Genomic DNA, 25904 nt, shown 5'->3' with positions numbered 1-25904 from the left:
AAAAATCTTATTGCAACCAAAGTTAAAACTCTCCCATCCTGCCTGCTGAGCCTTCCTGCTCTCTGCTTTCAGCCCTGAGATGTCTGAAACTCAAAGGGATGGGGTCACCTTGTCCTGCACCCTTGTCCCTGCACCCATTGCCACCAGCTGGTACCACCATGCTTGAATTTGGGGCAAGTTACAACCTAATTGGGATGTAGAAGTGTGTTATAGTGCTTTGGTGATTAAAAGAACAAAGTGTTTTTTAAAATAATTTTTTTAATATAATTTTTTAATACAATTTAAATATATATAATTTTTTATATATAAAATTTTTTTTAGTTTTTTTTTTTTAGGGTTTTTATTTTGTTTGTTTGTTTTTTCCCTGCCTGTGGTTCAGCTTTCTGAGGTATTGGGGTCTTTCCTTCAGTCCACAGAGTGCCTGGATTCACGAGCAAGCTCCTGCAGTATCTGCAGAACTAAAAATAGGCCATTTCTCATGGAAAAGGTTGTATTGGGCACATTATTTGAGCTGCTATGCACAGAGCTGTGAGGATCTCAAGTTTGCTTCTGATGAAGATGCAAAAGGTGGGATGGCCACCTGGAAACTCAACCCCTACGGTGGGAAAGGTGGAGAGAAGGGGTTGTCCCAGGAAAAGGGAGAGCAAAAGGGGAGCAGAGGCAGCCTGTGTTCATCCTGACACAAGGCTTTAGGAAATTTAGGATCACTCAGAGCCATTTTGAGCTCAGGGGGAAAGTTTTTGTATTAAGCAGGATGAGTTTCTTACGTGAGCCAGGCCCCAGGTGGCAGCTTGGAAATAAAGTCATGCAGGGGTGTTCACCTTGTAGAAAAGCCACCAAAAATACCTGGGTTGTGGAACTGCTCTTTGTGGAGTTGGGAATTCAGATTTGATTCCTTTTATTATATTTTAGTTCTGGTGTCATTACAGTGTACACAAGCACATTATTCCCCAGCTACAAAAACAGTTGCAGTGAGATGCTGGAGTTGAAAAGAACAAAACAGGCACCAGTTCAACGTTCTCAGTTAAGATAATTATGTTAATATTAATGGGTATTAATTTCTGTTTATTTTACAAATATTGTATTATGAAACTAGCTTTCAAATTCACACCTCACCAACTGCTTTTCCACGATGATTTGTTTCATTAATTTTATCAGCTGCATTCCTTATTTTTTTTTTTTATAGCACGCTCTTTGCTGACAGACATGAATCTGTGCTAGAGCATCCTAAAAGTCTGTGCAGAGAAACCAAGCTAATAAATGTTGGTGTATAGGCTACCCAGTACTGTCAATTTTTCAGCATAGTTGGGGCACATAATAAATTCCTGATTTTTAATTTTTTGTTATTTTAACAAAGCTTTGAAAAATTTCTGTGCATATTTTCTCACTGCTTTAACACATGTAGGAGCCCTCCACATTCAAATGTCAAATTATGTGTGTTATGGGTTAGGTAAATAAAACCCGTGGTATTATTTTTAGAACATCTATAAAAATAACTAACACAGTTTAAAGTCAACTTATTCAGTGCAGAATTCTTTTTTAGCTGAATTCAGTATCCAGTGTTCCTGAGTTTCTCACTAATAAATGTAAAACGCTAAGGGAAAGAGAATGGGAAAATATTCTGCTAAATTGACCTTAAATTCCAAATGCAATGCCACGTGTTTAGTTGGTTAGAAAAAAAAAAAAAGTCCATTAATGCTTACACCTGACTGAAAAAGAGAACAGTGCACAAACTGTTACTTAAAATGTTTACTTTAAACTCTCACATTTCACGACCTTCTCTTAGCAAGGCAAGAGCAGAGGGGAGTATCTGGCACTCAGTTTTGGTTCTGCTTGTGATGTGGATTAATTTTTACTGGTGTAATTGTTAATTTCTGAGGGATGTTCTCCCAGGACAATTCTCCCCTAGTGCCCCTTTACCCATCACAGGGGACACGTGGAGCAGCCCCTGGTACCCTCCAGCACAGCCAGCTCTGGGTGAGTGATACCTGGCACATATATTTTTCTTTAACACCTGGGTGCCAGTAGGCTTTATATACCCAAGCCAGATGGCTGCATGGAATTTTACACCTCCCAAATCATCAACTCTTCCCCAAAAAGAGTGTGTAAAGCCAAGGCAGGGGGAGAGATCTGCAGAGCCTTCTCCCAGGTAAGGGCAAGTCCTGGGGGAGGGTTGAAAAAACCCCACCCCAGGCAGAACACCAGCCTGCTTTTGCTCCACTAGATGCTGAATTCCTTTGCTTCAAACTGGAGACAGAGCTAAAATTCTGAATTTGTGACCAAACCTCCTCGTCCTGAGCTGACCCTGGTGCCCAGCAAGCACCTCTGGCTGTTAATCAGGGTGGGAATGCTGAGAGAGAAACATTACCCTGAAAAATGGGTGCAGATACTTTTTCTCCTCTCCTCCAAGCCTGATGGGGGGAAAACTTCTTTCTGTCTCCAGAAGTAACTCACAACCAATGAAGTCAACACAACAACCAGTTGACTACAGCCTGCCTCACCCCTTGGCTTGCTTGAACCAGGTGGTGCTGTTGGTGTCAGTTCACCTTCACCTCTTTCCCAAGTGGAGACAGAGATCCCTGCTTTTCATATTCCTTTCCCTGGACCTTGACCAGCTGAATAAACATCAAACATGTCAAGCTGGGTCTAAACTACAGGAAAAAAAAGAAAAAAAAAGCTGCATTTCAACCTTTTCCTCAAGCAGAGTGACAATATAATTCATGTTTATATTCCTGCCTTTGCCACCGTCCTGCTGTTTGACCTTGGGGAAGTCACTTCATCTTTTTGGACCTTCATTTCTCCTCCAGCTTATTCCTTTTGCATTTAGACCAATATGGGGCAACAATAGACAGATATCCACGGGGCAAAAGAGGCTCAAGCTGTGTGTGTTTGCACCACTTCTGGACAGTGCTTCTACCTCCTGGACTTGAGCTCTCAGGCAGAAGTTAAGGCAGATAATCCCACCACAAATATTCCATGCTAAATGTGAAGCAATGTCCTCTTCACATCGCACACATCGTGCCTTTTCAGTCTTCCTTGCACGTTTCAGATGACTTGGAAGAATTTCTTCCCCACCACCCAAATTATCAGAGCAGCCTCTTTGGTGCAAGGCAGCACCGAGCCCAGGGATGCTGCCAGGCAGCAGGCAAAACAAAAAAGGCTCAGGCTCTGCTGAGCTGCAATTCAAGTTTGCTCAGATTAGACTTGAAATGCTTCCATTTGAGTGAAGCTCCCATTCTCAGGAAGGTGTCTGGCTGTCTTCAGATCTCATTTCAGGCTCCAAACCACTCCAATTTCCCCATAAGAATGTGTTCAAACACTGCTTGACTGTTATTCTTCCCCCTTGCTGCAGAGCTGGGAAGTCATCACGTATGATGAGGATTCATTATAAAGTTGACAATTTGCCCCTTTTTCTCTTCCAAAAAAGCCAAAAAAACCCAAACCCCACAACTCAGCAGAGCTTCATTCCTTTCAGCCCACACCGACTCTCATCCAAAACCTTCCCTGCTGCTCTTAAGAAACTGAAAATATCTGAACTGCAGGATTAAACCCATCCTCGCCCCCTCCAAACAAACAAACAAATAACAAAAGAGGGAAGAAATTATCTCGACAGTAGGGAGATGAATGTAAAGAGCTTATTTATAAAAGTTAATCGTTAGCAGGAACAAAAAAAAAAAAAAAAAGAAAATCCCAACTGCTCGCAGGGCCCTGAAGTCAGAAAGAAAGAAAGGGAGAGATAAAGGGAGAATATGGACATCAGGAAAAGAAAAGAGGCAAGAGCAAGAAATACAAAGTGCCACTGCCAAGAGTATTATTTGTGTGCTGGGTGGGAATGCAGTTGGAGCCCCTGCCAGGCTGCTTATCTGGATTAGTCAACTTTTCAACCTGCAGGAATTCCCAGAGTGAGTCCCTTGGGTGCCAGCTCACCCCCATCCCCCCCCATCATCCCTCCATGAAACCCAAAACCAGCTGGGCAGGAGGGGACAGACACCAACCCAGCAACCCCTCTTCTCTTTGGAAGCCCCTCATCTCCCTGCCACCCATCACTGACCCAGACATTTTCTCCCCATTACGACAATTTGCCAAAAAAAAAAAAAAAAAAAAAAGTAAATAATTTTTTTTTTTTTTTTTTTTTTTTTTTTTGGGTGTCCCTGGTCTGGAAGGAGTTAAAGTAATTATCTCCTCGGATGTCCACAGCAGCACCACATCCCTGCTGTGCTCTATCAGAGCTGCTGGGGCAGTGTCAGCTCTGACTTCACCTCGGTGCTGGCAGCTCTGCTCAGTGCCCAACTGCTGGAGTTTGCTAATTTGTGTGTTTTCACTCGAGGCCTGCTGATTCAATCATTTTAAAGATGCCCATTTCTTCCAAGCCAGGGATTTTATGACTCTAAGGATTAGAAGCTGTTATCCCAACAAACCCTGGAGCTCTATATATTCTGATTTTATGGTAAGCTTCACTAATAAACTGTTTAAAACATATGCTAATTGTGTTTATTGTATTCTTTAATTATCATATGTATCATTAAAGATGTACTATCCCGTTTGGATTCCTAACACCTAATGCCCTCCTTTTTTCTTTTTTTCCTTTTTTTTTTTTTTTTTTTTTTTTTACCATTGCACAGTACTGCATTACTTAAAAAAAAAAAGAAAAAAAGAGAGGAACTAGAGATATATATATTTTAACAAGGAAGCCTACTTTCAATTTTCATTGTTTATTTAGAAGCAGAGTCTTTGAATTTAATTTGAAATCTCTCTCCTGAAGAAAGGCAGGCAGGGGATGACATAACAAAACATGGCATTCTGTCTCTGTGCATTTTATTCCTTAATTTATTTTTTAAACATGCCTCCCCGTAGCCTATTATGCTTAGTTTTCTGTTTTCAGACTGTTCAAAATGATAATTTGTGCAGCCGAGATGGGTTACAAAAGATCAGAATAATTGTCCCCTCATTTTTGTTATAGCTCATTATTCTTATCATCCATACACACACTCACATACACACTCCAGCACGTGCATAATAAATAAGTGTATTATGTATATGTCCACACACCCGTGTAGACATATGTATATTCTCACTTCTTCTTGTGCCAATTTTTTTTCCCAATTAATTAAGAGTTGTTTTTCAAAAAATGAGATCCCAGTCATCTTAGCTGCATGAGTAATTTTCACTATTTTGAATGCTGATCTTGATCCTGAAGGAGGCTTTATCCTGCCCCTTTAAAACGAGGGTTCCCCTGCATAATAAAATCCTAATATTTACCCCTCAATATATTTCTCTCTACTGACCTGCTCCCAGCAGCAGAAATAACATCTCCCAGCCCTCTTGGCTATTGATTGCAATGGCCTTCCCCAAACCTTCCCTTTCCTCATTTGATTGCATTATTTGCTGCCTTATTTTATTTTTGATTTTTTTTCAATCTGGGAAAATGAATTGGCATTAATGTGATTCCACTCTCCGCTTAAAAACAAATCAGAAACAGGAAAAAAAAAAAACCCCAAAACCCAAATGTTTTTGATTTTTCAAGTCAAGGCAAAGGGATGAGGGGAGCAAGAGACATGTGGAGTGAGAGGGGTCCTTGGTCATCAATATTGCAGATGAGAATCATAAATATGTGCAGACACAGGACAGCAAAATGTGGGCATTTACCACAGGCTCCTTCTTCCTTTTCCCCTGGGCACACACTTGTGCTCCAGCCTAGGTCCTTAAGGTTCTTTTTTTTTCCTCCCTCCCCTATTTGAGGGACGTTCTGGGAAAACCACCAATATCCCAGCAGAGTTACGTTTTGATGAGAAAGGATGAAACTACTGGGCTGCTGCCCTGCTGGCACAGTGGGGGATGAGCTCTCAGGAATTTATCAATCAGATTTTTTTTTATTTTCAGTGGTGAAGAATGCTTCCTTTAGGTACCAGATGCTAATGTCACATCATGAATGAAACCACTTCTGCAAATTGAATAATGTCATTTGCATTCACTCATTCAAAACAACACTGAAGAAGTGGCAAGGCTGCTCTGTGCTAAAGTTAAAAATCCTATTGCCAGGCAAAAGAGAGAGTCTGCTTGGGTACCCAAACCATGAGAAAAAAATGGGATCTGGATTCTGATTGAGTTCTTGTATCTACATGTGAAATCTGTGAAGCACTGGGCCAAAAATACTTTAAAAAAAACCCATATAAATGTGGTCTCCAGCTAATGGCAACCAACAGCCTGCAGCATCCTCGTCACGTAATGCAGAACTTAACATCGGGGCTGAGGCTTTTTATAGGAGGTTCTGAGTGAATTTGGGAGAAGCTGCCTGCATATGTGTTGTTGCTTTTTCACTTGCTGGGATCCCTGAAAAAATCACCAATTATTTGCTTTTGCCTTTTTGGAGCTTTAGCCTGGGTGTGGAGGTTGGTTCGACAGCCCAGCCGCTGGTGTACCCCGAGCTGCAGGAGGAAACAGGGGATTGTCTCATGTCAAAATAAATCTCTTGCATTCAGAGACATCTCAGCAACATTCAGGGCTTTATCCTGCTTCCTGGGAGTTTAATTTTGCAGCACAGGGGCTGCTGTGTCGGGGGGGGGGGGCAGTGCTGGGGGTCCCTTGGCTGTCCCAGCCCAGGGCTGCCCTGTCTCCAGCCCCTGGAAATGGTAATTTTTCATTGCCCCTAGAAATATAGTTTTCCACAGCCCCAAACAAATGAAAGCAGTGCCCTCTCTCCCTATTATATTAATGGATTTTATGCTACTTTTTAAATCACACTGTTTTCAAAAGTGAATACATTTGAATGTCAGCCTCTAGTACCCAAATATAAATGTCAAGACCTCTGGCATGTAGGAACTAATTTAATCATTTCAGTGAAGCAGTTTCAGTTCAGACAATCACTTTGTTCAAGTGGAAGGGTTATGAAGAGGGTACACAGTCACAGGAGAGAGCTTGCACACAGTTTAGGACCATTTTTTTTTATAAAAAGCAAACCAAGAAGAGCATTTGCTCGTGAGTGGAAGGTCCAAACCCTTGATGGAAACTGTAGTAAGTTGTGTCTCAGGCTCAGAAAAATGAAGCAAACATACTGAATTTCATTATTTGGGAAAATATGGGGAGGAAAGTGGTGGGAAATTTTTTTTTGGTGTGTTTTTTTTCTTCTATCACTGGAGAAAAAAAAAGGACAATCTTGTGCAATACAGGAGGCCTGGTTGGCTCCCTGAGTGGGCGATGCCTCCGGCTGCACAGACAGAAAAAGGGAACATGGGAGCAAGTTTCACATATGGGCTGTGGGCCTCTCTCTTCTAAAATTCAGCTGAGATGGAAAAAAGGGCAAAGGCAGTGCAGGCAGTATTTTTTCCCAAGGAATAACAGCTAAACAGTTCTGTCAGAAGGAGCTTTTTCTCTCTATGGGCCAGCTACCCACAGCAGTCATGTTACTCCACCATAACCCACGGTTATGTTACTCCACCATAATCCATGTTTTAGGGAGAATTAGGAGAAAGGAAAGTTCTTCCCTAAATTTCTGGGGAGTTTGAAGCAGCTCTGGGACGCTGCTATGCAAAAAATTTATTTGGGGTTCTCAAAAGGAGCACAGTTATCATATGGAAAAGACCAAGCAATATCCCAGCTCATTTCTGGGTCATTTCTGGAGGATCAGAGAGGCTTCTGGTGAACTAGAATCATTGGAGAAAGGTGAGAAAGAGCAAGAGAAAGGATGGATGAGAGCCTGAGGGCTGGGCAGTTGGAATGGGATCATGGAGGTGACTGCAGGGGTGGCTGGGGACAGCAGGTTTAATAAATGAAAGATGAACATTGATCCAACTGGTCCATGTGTGTGATGGATATTTGACAGTATCCCTGCCCTGAATGTGCCACCACCTCTCAAACCACAGCCTGACCCAGTTCCCAGTGAGGTTCCTGGGAATAAACAGGGATTTGGCACTGACTGTCACAAATTTCAAACCTTCAGCCCTAATTCTGTCCCACAACTGAGGGGATTAAGAAGTTAGAACTAAAATAATTTTGCTCCTGTTTCAAATGCCCCGAAACCAAAAGAACTGAAAGAATAACCAGAAGTGCAAAACATTTTGGAGAGCTTTGGGGAAAGAGGCTTCATTTGTTGGATTACTTGGTACAATTAGATGTGGGATAGATGATCTCAAATTATATTAATAGCTCTAACATTTTGTAAGTGTTAGTATGAAAACTGCCCAGCCTGGGTAATGAAAAGGTGCCCAAGTGAGCTTTGTAAAACGATCAAAAATCAATCCCAAGTGTCAAGCTGAACGTATCAATGAGACAGTTTGCAGGCAGAGGGTTTTCTCATGAAGTGCTGTCAACAGGCAAGGCTACACTTGTCTGATCCCTCCAGCTCTGCTAAATGGAAAGATTTCGCTTATTTTTAAAACCCAATAAAAGAGAAAAAAAAAAAAAAAGGGGGGGAAACCCCCCCCCCCACAACACACACCCAAAAAAAAAAAAAAAAAAAAAAAAAAAAAATCAACAGGAAAATGTAAACCACCGTAATTCATCTCAAGTATCCTGAAGGACAATTAGTAACAAAGGCAAGAGGTGGTAAGCCTGCTCTTTGGTGTGGTTTGGAGATCCGGGGCTGTAATTACTGAGCCATCCTGCTGAATAGCACAATCAGTGCCTGACGGCTGCGAGGCTTCGGCTCTGGTGTAAATGAAACGTCAAGGCTGGGGGAGAAGGGACCCTTTGTGTTTACCCTCCCTCTGATTAGCTTTTAGGGAACAAGGAGCTTGCAATCCACGCAAGATGTTTGAACGGTGTTGTGGGGATGTCTCTTAATAGGAGGTTTGGATGATAGGGAGGGAGGAGGAGGAGTTTCCCCCGCGGGTGTGCAGCAATCCAGCCCCCCGGGCTCTTCCCGGCCGGAGTGGGGTCCTTGGTGCTGTCCTGGAAGCGAGCACCAGGGATCAAAGCCAGGGGACTTCATGACTGGCTGGGCAGGTGACAAGTTTTGGCACCTGACTACACATTTTTCTACCCTCAGGTCCTCCAGTGTCCCCCTTCTGCTCCCTCCAGCCTGGCTTTTCCTGATTTGTAACTTCAGGGTTTGTCCCTCTCCCTCTTCCATCATATTTTTACCTTTCCATCTTTCTCAAATAACATAAAAACTCCCCTGCAGCAGCAAGCTGAAGCTTTTCAGCCTTCCCTTTAGAGCCTAACTTCTCACGGACACATCTCTATTCTTATCATCTCTTACCTCCTTCTTTCACAGCAGAAATATTTATCCAAGTGTTCTTCAAACCTGCCAGTAGCTTCACGTCTCCCTTTCCATTTTCCCAGCAGAATCATAGTGCAAAACCATCCCCTCCTGCCAGCACCAATAGCCCTGAATATTCAAGCTGAAGGCAAGGATGTTCTGGGAGAGTTTCCTGAGTGCACGTCCAAGATGAGGCACCAGATTTTTGTTGTTATTCAAAGGGATTTGCTCATCCTATTTTCTCACCTGATCCAAATATTCCAGACTTGAAATTCCAACCCCTTGGCCTGGTTCCAGCTGCAGACCAGAAGAACAAATCCACACTGCCACAGAAGCACCACAATTTAATTTTTGCTTCTTCAAACAACTCATCCCTCCAGGAGAGGAGCAATCTCCAGGTCAATAAACACCTGTAGAACACAACTTACTTTGTGCTTATTTTTATTGTAGGGATGTCAAAGCACCCCAGCAAAGGAAGCAGCCCTGGTGCTGCTGAGCCTGGAGAGGAGAAGTAACCCCAGGAATACCTGAACCCTTGGGGAATGCATTTATTTTGCCACTCACACTTCAAACACACTTTTGCAGCCAACCTGTTCAGCATTAAAACCCCCATTACAAGACCATGCATGTCTTACCCACATCCTACCACCACCCTAGCTGGCATGTGAGATGTCCAACTCCTGGCACTCAGCTCTGAGGAAAGGTTTAGTGCTGTATTTATTTCTTTCAGCCCCAGGAACTGCTCAGCCACCAAGCAAAGCAAAGCAAAAGTGGTCTCTTAGCTGCTGGGGGCAGGCACTGTGCCCTCCCTATAAATCACCACAACCCACCTAATGGAAGGCAAACTCTGCAGATGTAATTGATTAGTAACTATCACCTAATTACAGGGTAATCACATGATTATTTTTGCTTTGCAAACTGAATAGTTGTCATGAGATTGAATAATTGTGTGGGGCAATTTTACAGGCAGGCACACACTGATGCTGAGTACAACCTGATCATCTAAAGGCTGCATACAGCAGGTAGGGTTCTTTTATTCCTATCTCTGCATAAATCCAGCATGCTCACCACTGCACCACGGGCTTCTGAAAGAATGTCTGCACCCTATGCTCTAAAGTAGAACCAAAAGGGAAGAAATTTCTCTACCAACATTAATAGAATTAAAAACAATCCCAAAAAGCTTCGGCAAGGCAGCGTCTCCGCAGCTCTGCCAGCCCAAAGGGCAAACATGATGCTTCTGCCCTGTGGAAGGAGGAGAATTTGGGCTTCTCCTCTCCCCAGAAGGAGAAGGAGGCAGAGAAGCAGAGGCCTGGACACACAGCAGGAGCAGTTAACCCAGGAACTTGTTTGCCTGCAGCCCACGTAGCAGCCGCAGTGACGCGGTTGCACCTGCGATCGAGCGCCGGCGTCTCGCTCCCCTCCCAAAGCCCCATCACAAAAACCTAGATGAAGGGGGGGGTGGGGTGGAATTACTTGTCCCTTCACAGCTTATTAAAATTTTTGATGTTGGCAGGAGAGTCAATCAAAGCCCGGCAATGCAACCCAAATATTTTCACAGATGGATTGAACATTGTACCAGTAAGCAATTTGAAGGAATGATTTTCCCTGTTGGCAGTTTGATTGGAAAGGCACTTTAGCTGCTGAATGTCTCTTTCCTAGAGGAGACAATTAAACATTTCAAGCCATTTTCAAGGCCACTGATTCAGATTAATCAAATATTGAAGGGATGGGGTTAAAGCTGGAAGACAGCATATTCTCTTTGGGCTCTCAAACACGTGGGATAAATGCTGCCCCAGAGGAGGCTGCATTTCCTGATGGAAATACCATTGCTTCCCTTGCCAGGGGATTCTAAAGCTTCCTAAAGCTTCCTGCTTCCCACAGTTCCTGCAGAAAGCCCTGGAACTACTAAAATAGGGCTGACTTGTGGAAAAAACCCTACGCTTCAGTGATTTAGGAAAAAATAATATAAGGAACCACCACACATCTGAATTGAAAAAAAAAAAATGGTATTAATTAGCAGATACATTTCTAGAGGAGCCAGGAGCCAGCAGAACGTTCATGGGAATATTTTTAGGTTTTATCTAGGAAAAGTTAGTACAAGAAGCAAATGCCATGAGCACATTCATGAATGTACAGGAGGATGGTTCAGATCCACAGCTGATGTCAAGAAGCCTCCATCATTTTTTGCAATGGAGGTGCAGGGATTTAAATCCCAGCTGAGGCTTCATCTCAGTCTATGGAAATACTGTGGATGCCAAGGGAGAAGGAAGGAAGGAAGGAAAAGGAAGGAAAAGGAAGGAAGGAAGGAAGGAAGGAAGGAAGGAAGGAAGGAAGGAAGGAAGGAAGGAAGGAAGGAAGGAAGGAAGGAAGGAAGGAAGGAAGGAAGGAAGGAAGGAAGGAAGGAAGGAAGGAAGGAAGGAAGGAAGGAAGGAAGGAAGGAAGGAAGGAAGGAAGGAAGGAAGGAAGGAAGGAAGGAAGGAAGGAAGGAAGGAAGGAAGGAAGGAAGGAAGGAAGGAAGGAAGGAAGGAAGGAAGGAAGGAAGGAAGGAAGGAAGGAAGGAAGGAAGGAAGGAAGGAAGGAAGGAAGGAAGGAAGGAAGGAAGGAAGGAAGGAAGGAAGGAAGGAAGGAAGGAAGGAAGGAAGGAAGGAAGGAAGGAAGGAAGGAAGGAAGGAAGGAAGGAAGGAAGGAAGGAAGGAAGGAAGGAAGGAAGGAAGGAAGGAAGGAAGGAAGGAAGGAAGGAAGGAAGGAAGGAAGGAAGGAAGGAAGGAAGGAAGGAAGGAAGGAAGGAAGGAAGGAAGGAAGGAAGGAAGGAAGGAAGGAAGGAAGGAAGGAAGGAAGGAAGGAAGGAAGGAAGGAAGGAAGGAAGGAAGGAAGGAAGGCTTTGTCTCTTTATGTTTCTTCAGGAAAAACCAAAGAAATTTAAGTAGAATCTATCTGTAAGGCCACACTGCTGTCAGAGGGCTTGGGTACAAGAAAAACAATTTGGGCTCTGCTCTTGTCATGTCCTCTGAAGCTGACATCAGAGGCTCAGCCCAAGGCCCCAAATGAACTAAAAAACATTCCTGTGCAGGAAAAAAAAATCTCTTGGAATGAGTTACTCTGGTTTTCCATGGAGCCATAGATGCTCACAGCCTGAATTAAAAATAAAACCGAGGAAACCCCCAGTTCTTTGTTAGCAGGAACATTTTTGCTCCCAGAAGATAATTTATTTCTAATGCTGCATCTGAAAATAATTTTGAGTGAAACCAAAAGCTCAGCCCCAGTAGCTGGTCTGAATGTGGAAGAACAGAGACATTTCTTAATCATTTTCATCATGCCCCCTGCTACCCCCACACCACATATTTATTTCAGTGTGCACCAGCTAAGATTTCTTTAGTTGCCAGGTGTAGATTTTTTGAACTGGAAAATATCTGTATCATGAAAACTCTTTTCTAAAATACATCTGGATTTGAAAATCTCAGTGGTAAAACTAAGAACTGCTTTAGAATTAGAAAGGAAAGGTTGAAAACTGTGAGGGAAAAAAAAAAAGAAAAGAAAAAAAGAGAGAGGAAATATCAGGGTCACCTGGTTACAGTCAGACAAAAGCCACATTTCAAAAAATGTACCCTGTAATTTAGTCAAAATGGAAAGGATGGGAAAAAGGTCAATATTGTTTTAAATGAGACTAACAGCTTCCTTTATGTAATGGGTGAACTCCTGTGTGTTTCCGGATGATTGGCAATTTAGCTGCTCAGGAAAAAAAAAAAGGTTAAACTTATCAGCACACAAAAGTGCCAGCAATTTATTTCTGTCACTTTCCTACAAATTAACCTATTTTAAGACATTCTGAACCTCATCAGCAAACCCAGGTGTGGCTGGCAATGAGGGTCACCACCAAGTCCATCTGCACAGGAGGGGGAGGAGGTGACAGCCCTGGGAAGCTGCAGGCAGATTTTGGGGTGGCAGAAAAGTCTGGTGAGGGGAGAAATTCTATTTACAAAGTGGCAAAGGAATATTCAGTGCTTCCCCAGATGAGGAAGGTTTGGTCAGCCTGGATAATACTGTGGATGCTGAGGTCCCTCTGCAAGCCAGGAGGTGTAAGGGGTGGGTGCTCCAGGGGATTGAGCTCATTTTGCTCTCCTGCACCAAAAAATATTGAAGGCTTTGGATTGTGCACTGCACAACCCTCAGCTTTCAAGCCCTGAGGTCTGCACAAAGAATGAGGACAAGTAGAGAAAAGCATTTTTGCTAACCCTGTCCTCTCAAACACCTTTGCTTGGGAACCTTGTCATATCCATGCACGTGTCTGGGTTTCTTAGGCTGTCATCCCAGGGACAGCAGAGAGAAAACATCCTCTTCTGCAGCCACAGCATCTTTCTTCTCTGCTGTCTGTGTTCTATGAATATTTACAGCCTCATGGACAAACACAAGGTTGGGGTCCCACCAGCAGTGACCACCTGAAGCAGGGAGGTGGTCCTTCAAAAAGTGAAGTTTCCCTATCACCTTATTTTTTTTACTGATCAGCTCCCATCGATTTTTTTCCCATGAGGTTGGCTTGGTTTTAAGGTGCATCCTTCCCCAGTGGGGTGTTTGGGAAGAGGGATGAAGTGTGACAGAGGGGGGATGGTTGGAAATGGCTCCTGGCATCACGGCTGCATGGAGATGGGTTGGGAAAGCTGGAGAAATGGTACAGATGGAGCCAGGGAAGGGGATGAGAGGGAGGGAAGACTGCAACCCACTTCCAAAAGTCCCTGCAAGGCACAGATCCCCATGGGGGGGAAGGAAAAAGCCAGAGCAGAAAAGTAGCACTTTTTTTCCTATCAGCTTCTATGAGAGACACTGAGCCCTTTAACATTAACATTTTCAGACACCAGTTGGTCTTTCCTTTCCATGCTAATTACAGCCTTTCTGAAAGACCAGGGCAGGGCTTTCTGTCACCCCATGTGTCCCAGGGCTGGGCAGGGTTCTCTCTCACAGCCCTCTACAATTTCAACAGAAAACAGCATAATTAACTTAAACGTAATAGCTACAATTTTCAAGAGCACCAACATGAAAGGCTACTGGATTGAGGTTCCCCTACCATTTGTGACCAGAACTTTCCAGGGTCTGGATGCTGAGAATTGGGATAGGACCAATCCATATGGTGAGATGCTCAGCTCTTAGAAAATAGGTAATTTTTACCTGGTGCCACCTCTTGAGGGGAATGTTAATGGCTTTGGTCTACATCAGTCTTAGAGCTGATAATGCTTTTAACTGAAAAAGTGCTTTTTCCTTTAAAAGAGACACCTTGGAGATAAAGCAGCATTTGGATTTGGATATTTTTTTGTGTTGGTTTTAAATACAAGGATGCTTGATGGGCTGCTCTATACCTTAATAAAGCTCTTGAGGATTCTTCCAGATACATCTGCAGGTCACTCTGACAGTGAGTTAATCAGCAAAAGATGCTTGACACAGGGATATTTTGATCTTTTAGATTTCCATTAACATTTATGGCCCTTTTTTCCTTCTCTGGCCATTTAAAGCATTCCCATCAATGGGTCTCCTTCATACCTGGATTACTCTGCCACTGAATACTGCCTGATAGCAAAATGCTGACCTCAAATTAACAGCAAAGATCCCTGTCAAACTTACAGGAGTATGATTTCCATTCAGACCACTCCAGTATTTCCACTACTTTCTCCTCAATATCCTGAAAACCTGTTTGCACCTTTCTTGTTCACCACAACTCCTGCCATCACCTCCTGTGGTACAACACCTACTCTTGTGAGTGCTCCTATAGATGATCAAGAAAAACCAACTGAAAATCTGAGCTATCTGCAAGCAGCAGGAGGGGAACCTTTAAAATTTAAGGGGAACCTTTAGTTCTAATTAATAGAGCTTGATTATCTTTTTATAAAAGAGACAGTCGTAATAAGAATAAAATATGATGTAAGCAGCTTTAAGAGGAATGGGCTGTAGATTTCCAGCAAAGCTTTCAGGATCAGGTCAAGTACCTGGGATAGGTAGCTAGAAAAGACCAGTTTAGGATGAGAATTGGGAAGGCTGAATTGTCACTTGCTCTTTTTTTATCTTTTTTCCCCCTCTGCTATGACAGAGTCAGGTGGCAGCTTGGTTAGCAAAACATTATCTTCCAGAGGCCTTTAATAACAGCCTTCAGTGATCCTAAAAATGCTAAGATGGCCAATTTTGCAGTGTAGGGTATTTGAATCAGGAGCTTTTCATATTGCAGTTGAGGCATAAATAGGCATTGTAGCTGCTGAAATTATTTTGATCAACTTATGTATTCACCAAGTGGTGTCACTACCACCGTTCTCACCATGGCAGTGGTGGAGGAGCTAAGACTTGAGGAACTTGACAGGATAATTAAGTATGAAAGCAGACTGGATTTAGCAGGACCCCAGTGAGTCAACAATCCTGATTGTTTCATCATCTCAGCTTTGTGCTGTTCATATCTTATCAGATTAGATAACAATCTGCTCTAGCTATGAGTTGAATTACCATGTTGAACCGCACAGTTAGACCACATGAAAAACATCAATACACATTTAAATAATCCCATTTTCAAACTCAGATAAGAAATGGCCAACCTCTCCAAATCAAAGGCATATCCTCGGGCTAAAATAAAGAGTGGTCTGATTACCTATTCACTTCTATCAAAGTGCAACAATCAAATGCTATTGCCAACAGAACACGGAGCCTCTTGGAGCAGAGCAGGGACACAACTGCCTCGTGACAGCAAATTTCAGACCTAAAATTCATGCATGGAGACTTTCAAAGGTGAGGAAAGGATTCAGCTGGCCAGCTCCCACAGAAATGAAAGCTGCCAGTGTCCCAGAGCCTCCTCCTCCATCTTCTTTCAGTAATCACAGGGTTTTGCCATTCTCGGCCTTTGCTTCACAAGCTTGAAAGGTCCCCAGGTAGCAGGTCCCCCCCTTTTCTAACCTCTCCATTATTCTCACCTTTCCTTATTCTCACTCTCAAAAATTAAAAACATCACTTTGATCTCATGATCTCAGCTTTCCTATTTTCAGTAAGGTGGTGGCACACATAATGTTTCCTCTTTACCAGGGATGGAGGACTTGAAGGGCCTCACTGATCCATAAGATTCACCCAGCTGGGAAATGCATTAATGGAAATGAAATGATTTCTGATTTGTCCTGGGTTGGGAGGAGAATTAATCCTGGAGGATTTAAGTTTGAGATGAATGTGTGGTCTTCTTAATTACAATCACAATTTCTACCACCCTTCCAGGTCCTGATACTGCATGAAAACCAGGTGAGATCCTGCATCAAGAACCCTAGTGTTGAGAATTAATATCCAACTAAATAAAAACTAAATGGGAATCAATTTTCTTTAAGTACTACCAGTCCTTCCCTTCCTTCTCTTTTGCCCTCCCCTTGCACATTATTCTCTGATTTTTTCTGCAGCTATTTGCAAACCAACCATGAGCTGTCAGTCTCCAGCCAGCAACACAAGGATCCCATGGATGCTCCAGGATCCACCAGAATGCTCCCAGGAGCAAGGAGAACCCACCCAGGGACACGTGTGACCCCCCAGAGCAGAGATCCATGGTCCTTAATCCAAGATACCTGGAAATACCTGAGTAACAATCTCAAACCTGAGCCTTTTTCTTCCCAGCCCAAAGCTGGTGCTTGAAGTGGGACATGGCCAAAGGGATGAGCTGATTTCCAGCTGTGGCACCCAAACCTTCTATGAAATTGCCAGGGTGAAGAAAATGGCACGTTCTGAAGCAAGGGGGAGGCTTTGGCATTTTATTTTTCATCGTGGGAAGAGCTGAGGGTAGAGAGGGGCATTAGCTCTTTGGGTTTTTTCCACACATTTGGCCATTTTTTTTTTTTTTTCAAAGTTCCCTTTGCTGAAAATGCTTTTTGATCACGACATTCAGAGAGCAGAGAGTGAAGGAGCATATATAAGAATATATTTCCCATCAGCTTTTAGATTTCAGTAAAACAGCCCATTGCATTTTATATATTTTTCTAAAGCAGACACCTCTCAGCTGGGTTTGTTGGGCAGCCCTTTGCCTGCAGATTAGGTCTCACAGCAAAGAATATCTGCAACCTTCCAGAATAAATGGAAGCTGCTTTGGCAATGTGCATCATCCTCATGCTGAAATGACCAGTCAGGATGGTAATAAATATGGGCTGTGGATTTTCTGGACACCCGTGTTGAAATAAAGCTTGGTGTAGACTAATAGGAAAGGAAAGTGTCAGAGTGAAAATATCTTTGGTGTGCTGATCCTGGAAGATGTGTGAATAAACCATAACTTGATCTGTTAAACTGTTATTTGTTCATGGCTTATATACCCTTCAGGACATGGTTCATCTGACCAGAAATGGTCAGAGAACATTTTTCCTCAAGGGGCACAGTGTAAGCTTTGAGAATAATTGATTTTTTGAATGGTAGCCAAATTGCAGGGATGTGTGCATGGGAGCTTCACTTTGGGGCAGCCTGAAACCTCTGATTCCTGAACCTTCCTTTAAAAAAAAAAAAAAAAAAAAATTAAAAAATAAATGCAGCCAGAGCTAAAAGGAAAACATGGTTTTGAAAATGTGGGAGTATGTAAGTTAGGAAATTTCTATAAAAAAACATATTTCAGTGTTTTCACCTTTTCCAGCTGAAATGCTGTAGGAATTCAAACTATATTTAGTGATCAGTTTTTATTAATGTTGATGCAGATTTTTAGCTACTAAACCATCCAGCCAGCACCTTCTCTGGGACAATCAGTTGTGATGGTGATTGGAGAAAAACACAGATGTAAAAGTTGCTACTGGGGGCAGTGACATTTTGAACCTGCTGGCTTTATAAGTACAGAGGGAAGAATTTAGCTCCTGGCTCCATGGAATTCAGGTTTTCCCTGTGATGCTTCCAGAGGAGACACCTGGGGCTCTGCTCAGCAGCACCTGACCTCCCAGCCCTTTATTCTCCTCTCTTTTATGGGTGTCAGCACCAAAACCCAACATTTTCCCTCCCATTTCCCCATTGCCCTCCCATGACACAAGTTCAATGCCAAGAGATTGCTCAACTCCTCAGTTTTGGGGTTTTTCTGCCCAAGATCTCCAGGGTCCCCTCGTTCAAGAGCTGCTGCAGAAGAGCCCCCCCCTCTGAGTCTCTCAGGCTGGGTTTGAGGATGATCATAAGGGGTTTTTTTTTCCAAAATAAATCATTCTATGATTCAAAGTTGGAGAATTTGGCTGTCCAGCTCCTTCAGGCTGTCGAGCCTCATTATTTTCCCCAGGATTCCTGCATCTGAAGGAGAGAGAGACATTGCCAAAAGAAGGGGCGAGAAACCCAGGAGATAATTATGGATGGGAAACAGAGATTATTATTTTTTTGTGTTTAAAAATATATTGATACATACATCGATGAGCTAAACTGACAAGTTGTGCTTGAGAAAGGAGTAATTGCATCTTTAATAATATTAAACCTGACACCTGCCTTGGCCGATAACACAGAGCCCTGACACTACTTAGCTAACAATTAGGGCACATGAAAAGGATGAAAGAGGAAACAGTATTAAATTAAATCTGCATTTTAAAGAACATAAAAATAAAGAGAGACTGTTAATTGTCTAACACTTTGTTAATTCAATCAGCCATGCAATTTAAAAATAGCTTTGCTTTTTTCCTGAAAGAGGAATTAATTACAATTTCTTCCTGATTCCCATATAGGAGAAAAAAAAAATATTTAGGACAGCCGTGGTGCTCTTAGGAAAGCTGTTTATTAAAAAAAAAAGCAGAAAACCCCTACACTAATTGGTATCATAAGCACAATTAGAAGCTATGTTGTCCTCCATTTGAAAAAGAACAGAGAGCTGCATAGCTGAAGGATATTACTGCAAAATGATTGTTCAAAGGTATGAGTAAAAACGAGGGTCTTTTCTTTAATGGTAAAATGCCATGTTATCTTGTTTAAATGGCATAACTTTGCAAAAGACACCATAACATTTCAACCTTTTAAAATGTCAGTATTAAAAAATACGTATTACAAATAGTTTCTCTACTCTGTACAATTCCTTCCCTCCCCCCACCTCCCCTTTTTCTTTTTTTAATTTTTTTTTTTTTTTTTTTCTGAAGGGCTTATGTAGAACCTGCAACTTCAAAGGCAAAAGGAAAGGGAACAGCAAAGATGCTTGAAGGTGATCTTGAGTCTCACAAACCGTAAATAGGTTTAGAAGCAAAATTTGGCTTTGTGGGGTTTCTTTCCTTCTGTCTCTGTGTTTGTCTGTGTTTTAAATAAAAACCACAGCCATCCTGCCAGCTGGGTAGATATTGTTTTTCTAGAGGGGCTGAACTGGGAGGTCCTCACTCCTCTGAGCTCTGTCCCTGCAATGACACAGGGGGTGATGCAAACCTACACAGAGGTGCCAGGAGGTTGGGGTTATTTATTTATTTCTTGGAAGGGCACCTTAATCACCACTGCTTACCCCCCTCCCTCCCTTTCATGCTTTTTTTTTTTTTCCTGTTGTTTTGTTTTTAATCTTTGCAGTCACACTTAGGTTTCTTCAGGGAAATAAATCCATGGCTCAGCCTAACAAGAGGAAATTATTTTTTCGCAGTTTGCTGCCTGAACCTGGTGAAACATTTTATGGTCACCTGGTTCTAGCACCAACAGTGACAAAAAAATGAAGGGGGGGAAACAAAAGAGACAGCAAAAGTCCCTGGTGCAAGTTCTAGAAGCTGGCTGGCTGGTGGAGCCTCCCTGATGTCTCAATGGATGGAGAATTTTGCAGAAGTTTTTAGGGATTATCCCAAAGCAGGTTGAGCCCAGAGCTGGCAGCAGGATTTGTTATTCTTCATTCCAAGATTTCATCCTGCTACTGACCAAAGGCTCAAGTAGAGCCTTTAAAATAATTTTTTTTTTTTTTTTTGGGTGGAGACTCTTCTACTGCTCACCCAGGGGTTCTGAAGCTGATTTCAAAGGGGTCACAACTGGGCTTCAGCTGCGGGCATTTTGCTGGAATAAGATTAAAATGTAAAAATGGAGGTGGGGACTCCCTCACCCTTGGATTTCCAAAGGTTGCTGAGAATACAAATGGCTATAACTTAGCATGAGCTGTGACTTTTTTGTGTTCTCCCATTGCACCTCTCTCAAATAATCAATGGCATCCAATAGGTGCCACATAAGCATATGCATTTACCTATACATATCTAACATGCTACATCTATACATATAAATGGATTATTTGCACAGTGTTTCTCAAAATACTGTGACATTTCATCATCTTGAAGGGGCAGTAGTTTGGTTAAAATGACATTGTTGAGCCCCGAGGGTCTTTTTTAATAAATATATTTTTGGCTTCTACCTTCTGGAAATCTGCACCAGGCTTTGAAAATCCTGAAAAATTGATTTGCTTTTTTATTGCTGCTTAGCTCACACTTACAGGCTGGACATATTTTCTTCTTTTAATTGAATCTGCCTGTTACACTGCACAAGTGCCAGGACATCAATTTAATATCTAGATTTTTTTTTTTGTGTGAGCTTTCAAACATACTAAACCCCCCTCTTATTTAATATGGTTGGATGTTTCTATTTGGCTCCTCAGAGTTTTCATTTGTATATTAGCATTACAGTAGCTGCCTAAGCTGTGTGATATTCCTTGGGAGAAAAAGAACACACTAAAGGAATACTTTATATATATATATATATATATATATTTATGGGGTTTTTTGCTGCTGCTTTCCTGCTGTATCTTATCTTCTTAACAAAAAGGACTACAGTGAGCTTCAGAATCTGAGTAAAAGCACTTCAGCTGAGAGATGCAGCAATGGGTAAGAACCAAGAAGATAAACATCCCCACATCAAGAGGCATGAAAGCAACCCAGCAAGGATGGGCAAAAGCTGAGAGCAGCCCCAAAGGGGGGTTCTGACCTTCCCCATTGTCATTATCACCTCAGGGACAAGTGCTCCCTTTGCAAAACTCTAAATCCTGCTTGAAAAACAAAAGGGAAATGCCAAAACACCAACCTTACCAACACCCAAAGTGCCTGATCCTGATTCTCAGATAAGGTTGGGAATGCTGGAGACAACTTGTTTGCACAGATGGTGGCAGAGCTCGTGGAATACTGTGGGAAAACAGGGACTGGGATGAACATGGGAGCTTGGGAACAGGGGCTGGGATGAACATGGGAGCTCTGGAACAAAAATGCACAAGCAGGTTTCAGAGAGGGTTGATGCAGCTCTTGCATCCCTTATGCCTTCAGGTCCCTGGGTAAGGTGATGGAGCAGCCACCCGTGTTGTAGGTCAGCTGAAAAGGCTTCACCAGCATGGATGAGTTAAACTCTTGATGAACTTCATGGAAAAGGAAGAAATTTGCTGTATGGGGCAAGTGGAGCTTCTGTCTACCATAATTTCCCTTTGTGTCATTGATGTGGTTACTTCTTTGGAAATCCCTTACTCAGCAGGGATGCTGGCAGGGAGCAAAGCAAGACTGCTGGTGCTCATCCTCTGCTTCTAGAAAATCACCAGAGCAAAGAAGATTTTTGTGCACAAAGAGAGATGGACCAGCACGAGCTCCTCTGGTGCTCAGAGAGGCTCTAGATGTGTGCTCCTATTCCTAATTCTGGAGTGCTGTCCACATCTCTTGAATCTAATCATTTATTTGACTCAATGAATGATGACTTTGAGGTTTCATCCATCACCTGTTGAGCAGGAGCAGGATAAACCCTCAGAGAAGCTCCTTTACAGACTGCACAGTGCCTGGCTCTGATTTTTTTAGGAAAAATCACCCAATATTACAAAAGTTTGTTTAAAATATTTCACTTTTGTTTTACTGCCGTGCAAACCCACTAAATCAGGACACTGTAGAGGGGCAAAAAGAGACATTCCTCAACACAGACAAGTCCATGTGTAATTCAGGTGAGCAGAAATACACCGTGGGCACTCAGTTGGTATCAAGGAGTTTCCACTTGTGTGTTACTTTGCTGTCAACCCCTTCCCCCACTGGATTGGAGAAAATCTCAGCTCCAGCTGACTGACTGCTTCCAAACCCAGAACAAAGTGAAAAGAAAAAAAAAATTACACAGTAAATGAATCCCAGAACTTAAAACAAACACCACCGTTATTCCAACGAGGTTGTGTGGTGGAGCAGTGATGTTCCTGGGCAAGGAGGAGGCAGCCCTGGAGCAAGTCCTCTTCATTATTATTGATGAAAATTCTCAGGGGAAACAGAGGATGTTGCTTAATGGCTTGATCTAATATGCCATCAGAGAAGAGGGAAAAAACTGAGTGAAAGCTATCCTCAAAAGCAAGAGCTGAGGAATCTTCTGAGCAGTGCCAGGTCCTTTAATTACCCACGCAGTGAGGGAGGAACACACAAAGAAGAAGATGGCTTCAGTCAGTGTCCTTTGAGATGAAGTCCTTTTACTAAGGCACTCTTCTTGTTAAAGCTGTAATAATGTCACCTGGAGGTCAGCTTTTTTATCAGGACTTGGAGTCACAGAAACATTTACCATGCACTCAGGCATCAGCTTTGCCATGCAATTGGCAGCTGTGGCAGCTGGGGAGGTGCAGGTAGGAACAGAGAGATTTGTAGAGACAATTGGATAAAAGATGGGGAAAAAAAAAGGTGAGAAGATCTGGGTTTGGCATGGAATAGACATCATGCAGACAGAACCAAGAGTGATCAGAGAACCTTTGGGGAGAGCAGCACCTATGGCCAACAGATGGATGTGGATGTCAAGTAAGAGATTTTTTTTTTTCCCTCAGAGTTGTATGGACGACCAGGAGAGCAAAGCCAGCTGATGAGGTGCTTTATTGGCTGCTCAGGCATGTTCAGAGATGCCCAGTGGTACCTTCTCATCTGCTACCCACTCTCCAAAATCATTCCAACAGTGCATCCAGCTCCAAGAGAAACCTTGAGTTACCTCCAGCCTCTCTGCAGCACCTCTGTAGGATCTTTCCTCAACACATCTCTGATGGCTGCGTGGACCTGCAAGCTCTGGGGACCAGAAATGTCCTTCTCCCAGCCTCCTACATCCCACAGGGAGCATCCTGGGTCTTGCTGGGGGGCGATGGGCTCCTGAGGACCCTCGTGGTGGGCTCGGGGGATGCTTTGCCACCTGTAGGCAGGACTCCCAAGCCCTGCATACCCATGAAGCCCCCCCCAGCTGCCTGCAGCAACAGAAGACCCCAGCAGCCAGCTGGCAGGCAAGGAGAGCAGCAAGTGAAGCAGGCAGAGGAACTATTAGGCAAATATCTCTGGCATGAAGCCTGGCAAGTGCCTGGTGCCAGCACACGGGGTGGCTGCGGGAGGAGGGAGGGCAAGGATGCTGCTGGGACTGGCGGTGAGGTTTGGGTGACAGCAGGGTCCCCTTAATTTGGCTACCAGCTCCACTTGTTCCCATGGAGGCTGATGGCCAGGCTGTGGCCACAGCTTTCCTCAGGCTGCAGGGAAGTTTCTGCAGGAAAGGAGAGGGAGAAGAGATGGGAGCTCGGGGTTTGGAGGTCCACGCAGGAGCAGAGCTGGCAGGAGACCAGGCAAGGGAATGAGAAATGGCAGAGATGCTGGATTAGCAACACTCAGCGCTAAAAGTTAATGGTCTACAGGGTGACAGCACCCAAATGGACCAGACAGAACCACCTCCTGCTGCTCTATGGATTCTCTTCACTCACACTGCCCCACGCAAACCCCTGCTCTGGCAGCAGTGGGGGGAAAAAAATCGGTGCCCGGATTTCTCCTACTCCCAGCTCATCTCCCCCCACTGGTTTTGTTAAATGCAGCACATTTCCAAAGAAGCAGATTTTAATTTCAATAAACTCTGTAAGAAATAGATCAGCTCTAAGGAGGGGAGCAGCCACAGGAAGGGAGTTTAACTGCTCGGCTGCAGAATATTAATAGGCGAGAATGTTATTAGAATAATTTTTCACCGTTTATTAGAATAATTTTTCATCATGAATAATAAATTAATAGAATAATTTAGTACCACTAGCCCTCTGTTTGAAAGGGTATTTTATTTAAAAGTTGCTTGAAAAGTGGTGTTTGGGGAAGTGGAATGGGGACAACAGGGTGGAGGAGGCCCTGCAAGGTTGCCCCAAACAGGGATGCTCCGCTTGCCTTCATCCCTCTGGATTTGGCCACCTTCTTCCATCACTTCTGAGACCCTGGGACCCTGCAGCTCATCCTCCACAGCTCCACATCCCAAGGTAAAGTCCATCTTTCCTCCCAGCAGCCTGGGATATGGCCACATCCCAGGTATCTTTAGATGGTTTTAACCCTTTGCTTCCCTATCTCACTACCATGGTAGTTTTGTGCAAGCCAAGAGGTCTCTGTCTCACCCTTTTTTTTTTTTTTTTTTTTTTTTTTTTTTTTTTTTTTTAATTTTATTTGCATCTGTGTGGAAGATAATCATTCCTCAGAAGGCTATTCACACCACAAAAGCACAATGACATTATTCTCTCCCTCTCTCTCTCTTTCTACTGTTTTACTCTACAACTGACAATTAATGTTAGAAAGAACATGAAATGGAGGAGAAATTACAGCAATTTATCAACTGAAATTATAGGTGTAGACACATGTCAGCAGTGGAAACAGTTTCTATCAAAATTAAAGTATTTAGAGATTTTCCTCAAATTTCAAATTATGCAAATCCCATTTTTGTGATACTCTGGTACTGTAGCTTTAATTGCAGGATTACCAGCAAGCTGCAGACTGCACTTGTAACCAGGACTCAGCTCTTCAGAGAGTGGCTCCCTCCTCTAGCACATCTTATTAATTCAACAAAGTTCCCAGCTCTTTAACAAATTAAACATGTTTTGCAGAACAGGCAGTGGTTTTCTTGGTTTCAATCTGTCACAAAGGACCCTGCTGTTTGCAGAGGTTACTCGACAGCTGGATGAACAGACAGGTTTGAGTCCAAACATGGATTCAAATGCATATTTATACATAAAACATATTTATACAACAACATCACAGCAACAGCTTGAGCTCCTGAAGTTTCTACAAGTCCCTGCACGGTGAGGACACCGTAACCAAAGACAGGGAAAGAATCTGGATTTCCAACTTCTTTCTCCAGCTCTTTCTGGATCACTTAAAGCTGCTCCAGGACCCCAGGAGAGCACAGATGGATCCACCAGGATGGAGCTGACTTTTCCTTTAGAAATAACCTGAGTGCTCCTCAAAAGCTCTTTGATCACTGCCAGCCTAATTAGGAGGCAAAAGATTCAGGATGTTATTTCTCTTTCTTTCCCTCATTTTCTGCTCCTTTGATGTTGCAAAAGGATGAAGCATTGGTAGGAAAGGTATTTATTGGTATGGTAGAGAGTACCAGGAGATTGCTGGGCCAAGGAGTGGAGATTTGATGTGCCTGAGCTGTTCTTTTGGAGTTCTTTGGGTTCTCCTCACCCCTTCACAGAGCCAGGAGGGAGCAGAGGGGAGGAGAGGAGAACAAGTTTCATCTCCAGAGAAGAAGCAACCAAAACTCCCTGAGCAGCTGTTCTGCAACACCAGATGTTGCCAAGGAAGGCAAGAAACCATCATTTTCTCAGCTTGCCCCATAGAAGAAGAGAGGGGTTTTACTCTGCTGCATCTGCCAAGTCCCAGCACTGAAATGGGGGATACCTGAACATCAATATATTGAATTTCAGTTGTGCTTTGTCACATATCAGATACTCTGAAGCTGTGCCTAGGTTTGCAAAGATGATGTTCAATGTGAGAACTTCTGCAGTGCTGTTCAACACAGCAGTGTTGGGAGTCCCCACCCTACAGACACT

General features: G+C 43.2%; 2 long non-coding RNA genes across 2 annotated transcripts in view; one reads left to right on the top strand and one right to left on the bottom strand.

Annotated features, from left to right (window-relative positions):
- LOC139803641 (uncharacterized) overlaps window positions 1-17473 on the top strand; it is an 89867-nt gene extending 72394 nt beyond the window's left edge. Inside the window, exon 2 of the long non-coding RNA XR_011729084.1 lies at window positions 16603-17473. This is a non-coding gene — a long non-coding RNA (uncharacterized lncRNA). The remainder of the gene's footprint in view (window positions 1-16602) is intronic.
- The window catches only part of LOC139803640 (uncharacterized), a 235479-nt gene that overhangs the window by 52573 nt on the left and 157002 nt on the right, over window positions 1-25904 (bottom strand). The window lies entirely within an intron of this gene.

This window comes from Heliangelus exortis, chromosome 16, assembly GCF_036169615.1.
Source record: "Heliangelus exortis chromosome 16, bHelExo1.hap1, whole genome shotgun sequence".
In the NCBI taxonomy this organism is placed as follows: domain Eukaryota; kingdom Metazoa; phylum Chordata; class Aves; order Apodiformes; family Trochilidae; genus Heliangelus; species Heliangelus exortis.
The sequence above is the reverse complement of the archived record's forward strand: the minus strand, read 5'-3'. Positions and strand labels throughout refer to the sequence as shown.